Source organism: Arvicola amphibius, chromosome 3 (assembly GCF_903992535.2).
Source record: "Arvicola amphibius chromosome 3, mArvAmp1.2, whole genome shotgun sequence".
Taxonomy (NCBI): Eukaryota; Metazoa; Chordata; class Mammalia; order Rodentia; family Cricetidae; genus Arvicola; species Arvicola amphibius.
In genome coordinates, this window is record NC_052049.1 from 119559987 (window position 1) to 119567946 (window position 7960).

Sequence of the window (7960 nt, forward strand, 5' to 3'; positions counted from 1 at the left end):
TAGCACACCAGAGTGTGCAGAGAGCTCCCACAGCATGCGCTTCCTGAAGACCAAAGTGGAGACGGTGATTGGGATTTATAAAAAAAAAAAATGAGATTAATCTATCTGAGCATGACCTCGGTCAACAGCGAAACTTTAATCATCTCGTGTCTCCTGCCCTCAGAAAGGAAGGCAGACACCCAAATGCATAACAGCTTTCCAGAAATGGTTTCAATCCAAGTAGTTGAAAGTAGGAAAAGTCTTGGCACTTAAAGGCGTAAAATTATTTGAAACGCTTCATTCCACAATGATGTCGGATAAATAAAGTGTTGCTCTTCCTAAGTGAGGCCAGGTGTGGAAACAAATTGCTTTTTCTTTTTTAGGGGGGTTGTTGTTGAGCTTTTTAGAGGTTTGTATTTGAAGAAGACTATTTCCATATAATTCACAGTGCAGAGGCTGTTTGACTGTTATTTGGTCCTTGTGGTCAGTATTAAATGCTCGAGTAATGTACTTGACAAATGCATTAATTTCATGCAAATCTTAGTCTTCAGTATCTAATACCAATACAAGTAGTTGAATAGCTGCCAAACATCTTTAATTTTTTTCTACATGGACAGCACTTATATTGCTTGGGGGATATTTGGAATTATAAAGTTATTCCGGGTTTCAACTCCTGTTGCCAAGAATTGGCCGAACATATTTTCCTTTATAAAATAATGTACCTGTTACTCTGGTCTCCTTTTGCTTTGTTTCATATTCCTACTTTCCTTTTAAAAGCTTTTAGTTTTGTGCTAAGCATGGTGGCACATGCCGCTGCTAACCCCAGCACTCAGAGGCCGGGCAGATCTCTGTGAGTTCGAGGCCAGCCTGGTCCATGTTGTGAGTTTTATAGAGAGAAAGCTTGTCTCAAAAAATAGTTATATTTTATGTGTATGAGTGCGTGCATACATGTACACATGGGCACTGTATGTGTGCCTGATGCCCACAGAGCCAGACAAGAGTTTCAGATCCCTGGCACTTGGGTCACAGATGGCTGTGAGCTGGCATGTGGGTGCTGGGAACCAAAGCCAGGTCACATGGAAGAGCAGCCAGTGCTCTTAACCACTGAGCCATCTCTCCATCCCCCGCTCTTTTTCTAAAGCCATAAATAGATTAGAATAGATGTCAGGGGAGCTACTCCCATCCTCCTTCCATGGTTTTTGTTCCAAAACTAACCCTTATCCAATCTCCTGCTTCTTCCCGTCTGGATGTGCACGTCCTCTTCTGTGTGCAATGACCCCATTAAGTCATCGTTCTCTGGTTACCGCTTTTACTTCTAGAAACCCTACTGAAATTAACCTTGAAATATTTCTTTTCTTATGTCTGTGGGCATATGTCTAAAAGTAGCATTTTTGAGTGTGTTTATCTTTCTTCTAGCTGTGCTATGATATTGCTCCACTATGACTGTAATTTCATTACTGTATGGTAATTCACATCATATATATATGCCAGGCTTATAGTTTGCCAATCTGGTAAGTATTGAAATGGGCAAGGTTTGTGTTAATTTGAATTTGCTAGATTGTTAGTCACTTTAAGCATCTCTCCATAACTTTGGCTTCCTTCAAGAGGTTGTTGAATACCAGGTAATGAGAATAAATTGGGGTATCAAGCATATCCATGGCCAGGAGCTGAATTCTTAAAATCAGACAAAGCAAATGATCACATTCGTCGAAGAGCCGTGTGTAGTGAGCAGAGGCAGAGGCCATGGCATTCTCTGAGTGCCAAGAGTATATAAAAGCTGGCTTTGAACCACCAGTGGGAACCCCGAAGCTCCTTCCAGAAGTGTATTGGGCTGAGAGGGGGCATGGACCCCAGAGGTGTTCATGGAGAGAGGCCGGTTGACAAAAGGCTCCGCGAGAAGTTGCAAGAGAGCTTTCCAGTTGCAAACTGGGAGAGCCAAGTACCTGGGAGCAATGTGGACAGGAAGTGTGGGAAAAGTGAGTTTGAAAAGCTATGAAAGCTCTCACAAGAGGGTGGAACCCTGTGATGAGGAGGGCTTACCCTTGAGGCATGGTGGCTGCAATGGAGAGAAATTAGGCAGCTTTGCTGTCTCGATGAGTTATCACTTCCTTATACATTCAGTCCTCCATGAGGTCCGGCTATCTGTAGCCCTAGAGCCTAGAGCCAAGACTACATGGCTGTTTCCAGTGATTGGTTAGCAGAACAAGCACGGGATAAAATTTACCTGGAAGCTTCTTTAGAATGGAGCTTCTAAATATCTGTTTATAAACTGACAAACTGACTATGTGAGATATTCTTTGTTTATAGGTTTTTTTTCCTAATCTTTATAAAAATGTGGCTGGAAAATGTTTTTATTGTTTAAATATAGCTTTGCTTTGGCGTTTCCTTTGATACAAACATTGATTCTGAATGGATTGTGGGTTGTTTACTTTTATGCAATGCATTGAGTATTTATTTATTTTTTACCTACAATTAAACTGACACATTTGGGGGCTATTTGTCTTGATACTTAAAAAATCAAGTTTATATTTTTCACTAAAATTCATGCTAATGAATAAAAACATATATTCTTCTATTGTCTAGCTTCAAATATGTGACACAAAGCAATTATAACTTTAAAATATAAGAATTATGAATTTATAATTCAACATAGTACTCATAATTTTTGAGGAGTTGTTGAAATCTTCTCAGATTTCTCAAGAGTCAGAGATGAGTTCAGATAAAGAAATGAAGGTTGAGATGTCTGTCTGTGACTCAGAGTCTCATCTGACTAGGAAGTCTCTGCCTTCAGAAGTGGGATCAGTGTCCTTGTGAACTCCAGAAGGTTTGTGGGAGCCGTTGCCTTTTTGCCATGTGGATGTGTGTTCACACCTCCAAGATGGGAGGAAATGGCAAGACATGCCATCCTTGAAGCAGCCAGAAAGCCCTCACCAGATACTGGATCTGGTTGGTGGTGCCATTGTCCTGGACCTCGCAACCTGTGAGAAATAAATTCAGCTCATTATAGATGACCAAGCATAAGGTTTATTGTTACAAAAGCCCGAAGAGAACAAGAGAATCCACCAACCCATAGAACTGAACCTGAGATCCCACAGCAGAACTCAGCTGGATGTTGTGAAGACAGCTGGCTGCAAGCTATGAAGGCAGCTGAGCCCAGCCACGGGGATGCCAACATGACTGCCTTTAAATTGTTAACAGTCCAAAACCAATATTTTTCAAAAGAGGAAAAGACTTGAGAGGAGAGGTCAAAAAGAGAGGAGTGGTCCTGGGTAGGGGATGTGAGAGGAAAGGAGACTCTACTAAAATACTTTGTTCAGAATGCCATAGTGACCTTAACTGCTAATATATGTTTAAATTTGGGATCTTGGTGAGATGCCCATAAATGTCTGACTCCTTAAAACTGTTCCTAAATCAATAATTGAACCATGGTCTCAGTTGGTGTAAATTAATCGTTCTCTCAGGGGAACATGTTTCTCCATTTGAAAAATCAAATGTTTTAGAGAAATGATCCTTTCAAACTGACTTTAACAGTTTGCTTGTATGTGGTTTTTAGTTGTTAAATCTTTGATAAGCAGGCTGCAGTCTGTATAACCACAGAGGTCAGGTATAGAGTAAGGGATGGGAGGGAGGGACAGGTTTCCTTAGGAAGAGTAGTTATGGATGGGTGTCGGGATGGGTGGACTCGGAGAAGGAAAGAGGTGGGTGAAGGAGAGACTATGGGGAGGGACAGCTAAAATTAAGGACCATTAGAGGCATTGTATAGAAATCTAAAACAATTGAAGTTTCCTAAAATATATACACATGTTAAGGTGATCAGAACGAAATCACTAAAAAACGGAGACAGAGCCCCAATATCTTTTGTCAACAAATGAAGCCCCTCGTACCAGGAATGAGTTACATCTAACCTAGCAGTTGGCCAAAGGGCAGGATCCTGGAGGCAGAAGCTGATGCGGAGGTCATTGAGGGGTGCTGCTTACTGGCCTCCTTCCCATGGCTTGCTTAGCCTACCTTCTTACAGAACCCAGGGCCAACAGCTCAGGGATGGCACCACCTACCATGGGCTGGGCCCTCCCCCATTGATCACTTACAGCTGCATCTCTTGAGGCGTTTCCTCAGCTGAGGCTTTTTCCTCTGACGACTCTAGTTTGTGTCAAGTTGATGCACAAAACCAGCCAGTACAAAAGGTAAACAGCAACCAAGCCACAAACCCTGCAGTGTACAACAACGACCTGCCTGAAAAATACACTAGAACAAAAGACGAAGCTTATGGGAATAATCAGTCAAATATCTGACTGGATTTACAGCCCACTCCGTGATATGGAACTCATGTCTGACAAGGCACAGGTGGCTGAGAATCTGAGAACAGATAGGCCAGGGACCTAGAGGAACACTAAATACTACTGTTCTGCCAAAGGAATGGAGCAATAAAATGACTGCTAATGACATTTTGCTATCCTTATAGATCAGTATCTTGCTCAGCCGCCCTCAGAGAAGCTTCCTCCTGCAGTAGATTGGAAAAAATACAGAGACCCACAGCTGGACAGTGTGCAGAGAGAGAGAGAGAGACCTTGGAATACTCAGTCCTGAATGGAATGGCTCCATCACATCCCTCCCACAAGGGCCCAGGGAATCCTGCAGAAGAGGAGGTGGAAAGATGGTAAAAGTCACAGGGAATGAATGGGACCAAGAAAATAAGGTCCTCTAAACAGCAAGGCTGGTGCACACATGAACTCACAGAGCCTGTGGCAGTGTGCCCAGGGTCTACACAGGTCTGGGCTTGATGGGGCACCAGTACCAACAGAAGTGGACACACCCAGACACTACCTCCAATTGATAACTGTTTGCAAATGAAAAATTGCTTACCTCCAGTGGAATCTCACTGGGAATTCGAACCACTGTTTAAGGGCAGGCCCTATGCCCAGCAGTACATGGCCAACACAAATTGAATGCAGTGGAATTTTTGAAGTTTCTTTGACTCAATGCTTTGTCAAGGCATTTTTTTTAAAACTTATAGGTCCTTTTGCATATATACTGTGATATTTCTGGTTTTGGGTTTTTGTAGGATTTCTGTGTGTTCAAACATGTATCTCTACATCTATATACTTCCCTTGTGCTTTGTCTTTGGCTCTTTTTCTTGTTTGTTTTGTCTTATTCTGGTTTGTTTTTTTGTTTTATCTTATTATTATTTTTTTAGATGCCTGTTTGTTTTCTGATGTGTGTGTGTGTGTGTGTGTGTGTGTGAGAGAGAGAGAGAGAGAGAGAGAGAGAGAGAGAAAGAGAGAGAGAGAGAATGAGCATGGATTTGGATTTGAGGGGAAGACGGGAAGGATCTGGGGGAGTTAGGAGAGGGGAAACCATAATCAGAATGTATTGTATATTTAACTTCAAAAATAGAAAAAATAATAACAAATAAAATAAAATAGCAGCACTAATAAACTAATAAAGGCTAGCGTCAGAGCATGTGGTAAGTGCTCTTAAACTTTAAAGAAATAGATTATTTCCAAAAGAAGAATCAAGCCAAAATACTGGTTTCAGAAGCAAAGTAATTGCCAGATGCACAGGACCTCCTCGGGTCTGTCTAGCGGCTTGACTGTGCCATGGTTGTTCCTTCCATGGCATAGACAGTGTTTGAGGGACACAGTTCAGTATCAAGTACACCCAAGCACCTGTTTTAACAAGCTCCTCTCTGGAGTCTACTACATTTTATCCACTGTTTAAAATTTGCCCAGTTATCCTATTTTATTCTTTTGTCATTTTCAGCTAGCTAACTCTACAGCTGCAATGACATTGACCTAATTCACCAGTGGTTGTGGCATCCTAACATACTGTAGGAGTCATTGCTTTGACAGGTGAGTTTTAGCCTGTCCTCTGAGCTAAAATGCGGAGACCTTATCTGTGCTTTCTATTCTGGTTAAGAGAGTCTTGGTAATATAATTCTTCATGTAATTATATATATTTATATTCAATGTGTATGAATTCAGGTGTGTGGGCATTCATTAACTACTTTGTGGTTTTGGTGTATCAAGGACACAAAGATTAATAATCATTCGGCCTTGATCTTGCATGCCTCACAGTCTAGTGAGAGTTGTGAACTTGTTCAGCGTGTTGTGGCAGAGTAGGATAAACGCTATTATAAAGGTGGGAAGATGGGGCCAACTTGTGCAGAGGAGGTAGGGATTGATTCTGTTGGATTGGGAGGTGAGTTCTGAGTTAAGCTAAAAAGGACTGTAAGGGAGTTGACTGTAACTGGAGTTGACAAATATACAGAAATGGATTCCTCCAGGTATCTGGGACCTGCTTGTAAATTCAGTTTGATAGGACAATGCTCAAGGGGCAGGGCTGACAATATTGCTGGGCTGATATTTTAGGGATGACATCAGTTGACTATTATTGTTTACAATTTGACTCCAAAATTTAGCAGCTTCGAAATTACTGGTGATCTCATGGTTTCTGTGAGTTGGAAATTGGGGAATGGCCTTGCTGGGTGATCCTGGCTCAGAACCTTTCATGAAGTTGTGTTGAGGTGCCAGCCTGGCCTGAAGTCGCCTGCACATGTGACACAGCTAGAAAGTCTTATTCCATGGGGCCCCGCTCACATACATGAACTGTTTAATGCAGGCTTATGTCTGGAGAGCTGCATTTTTCAGGTCATGCCCTACTCTAGAAGGCTGTTTGGGTATCTTCATGATACAGTGCCTAGCTTTCCCTGCAGCAAATGACTGAAGGTAATGTAAAGTACATCTTTTATAGTTTGGCGCTGGTAGACCACCCCTCCACTTTACAATGTTGACTATGCAGGCCATCCTTCTTAACATAACAACGCGTGAAGGTTAATCGTTTGAACTCATTGTGGAAACTGACTACCGACTTCAGAGCACACTGTGAAGTGTTCTGTGTAGCTAAAGACTTTGGATCTTAGAACAATTCTGAGGAAAACAGAAGAGTTTCTTCTTTAAAATGACACCTATTAAAGCAATAGTCCATGCTATTGCTTCAACAAACACAACAAAAAAGAAACCCCTAATCTGATAATGCAGAGAGGATCACTGTGAATATTTTAGCTCATTTTCTTGACATTTTCTCCTGATGATAAGGTTTTATATTTTTCCACTTTCTAGCATAATGAAATCCACTTTTATCTAATTACAAAAGTAAAACAGATACTATAAGAGAGAAATTGAACAGGGATACCGAGTAATGTGTGATAGAACAAAGACGTCAGACAGGATGAGGCGCTGGACAGTGCAGCTAGAGAAAGTTCTCTGTGACCCAGGGAGTCAGACGCGTAGCCAGGCGCTCAGTGTATGGAAAGGACATCTTAAGGATCTGATAAAGTTTCTAATGACATTGGGTGCCTGGGGAGTAGTTATAGGTCTCTGTGTGGAACGTGTTAGAGACGCCTGCTGGACACACAGACACTGCTGGTGTCCAAAAGTTAGAAAGGACGTCAGTACAAAGGAAGAAACTGAAGGTACAGGAGGACTTTAGTATCTAACACATAAAGAACAGATCCCTGTTAAAAAGAAAATAAATTGTGTCATTTAGTTCTGTCCTTTGTGCCCCTAGAGCAGTGGTTCTCAGCCTTCCTATTGCTGTGATGCTTTAATACAGTTTCCTCATGTTGTGGTGACCTTTAGCCATAAAATGATTTTCATTGCTACTTCATAACTGTAGCTTTTCTGCTTATATGAATCATAATGTAAATATTTTTGGAGATAGAGGTTTTCAAAGGGCTCATGACCCACAGGTTGAGAACCACTGCCCTAGAATTTGATGAGTAAACCAAGTAATAAAGGAATATGACTTATTAGACATGTGTGAACAATCTCTGTAACACCACGGCTAGAATCCTAGGACTCCATAACCTACTAGGGCTGCAGAGACGGGCAGTGAGTACCAAGTACTTTTGCTTTATGGGATTACATTTTATGTAAGGTCACACATAAGGAACAGTGACTGTTTTTCAAGACAGGGTCTCACT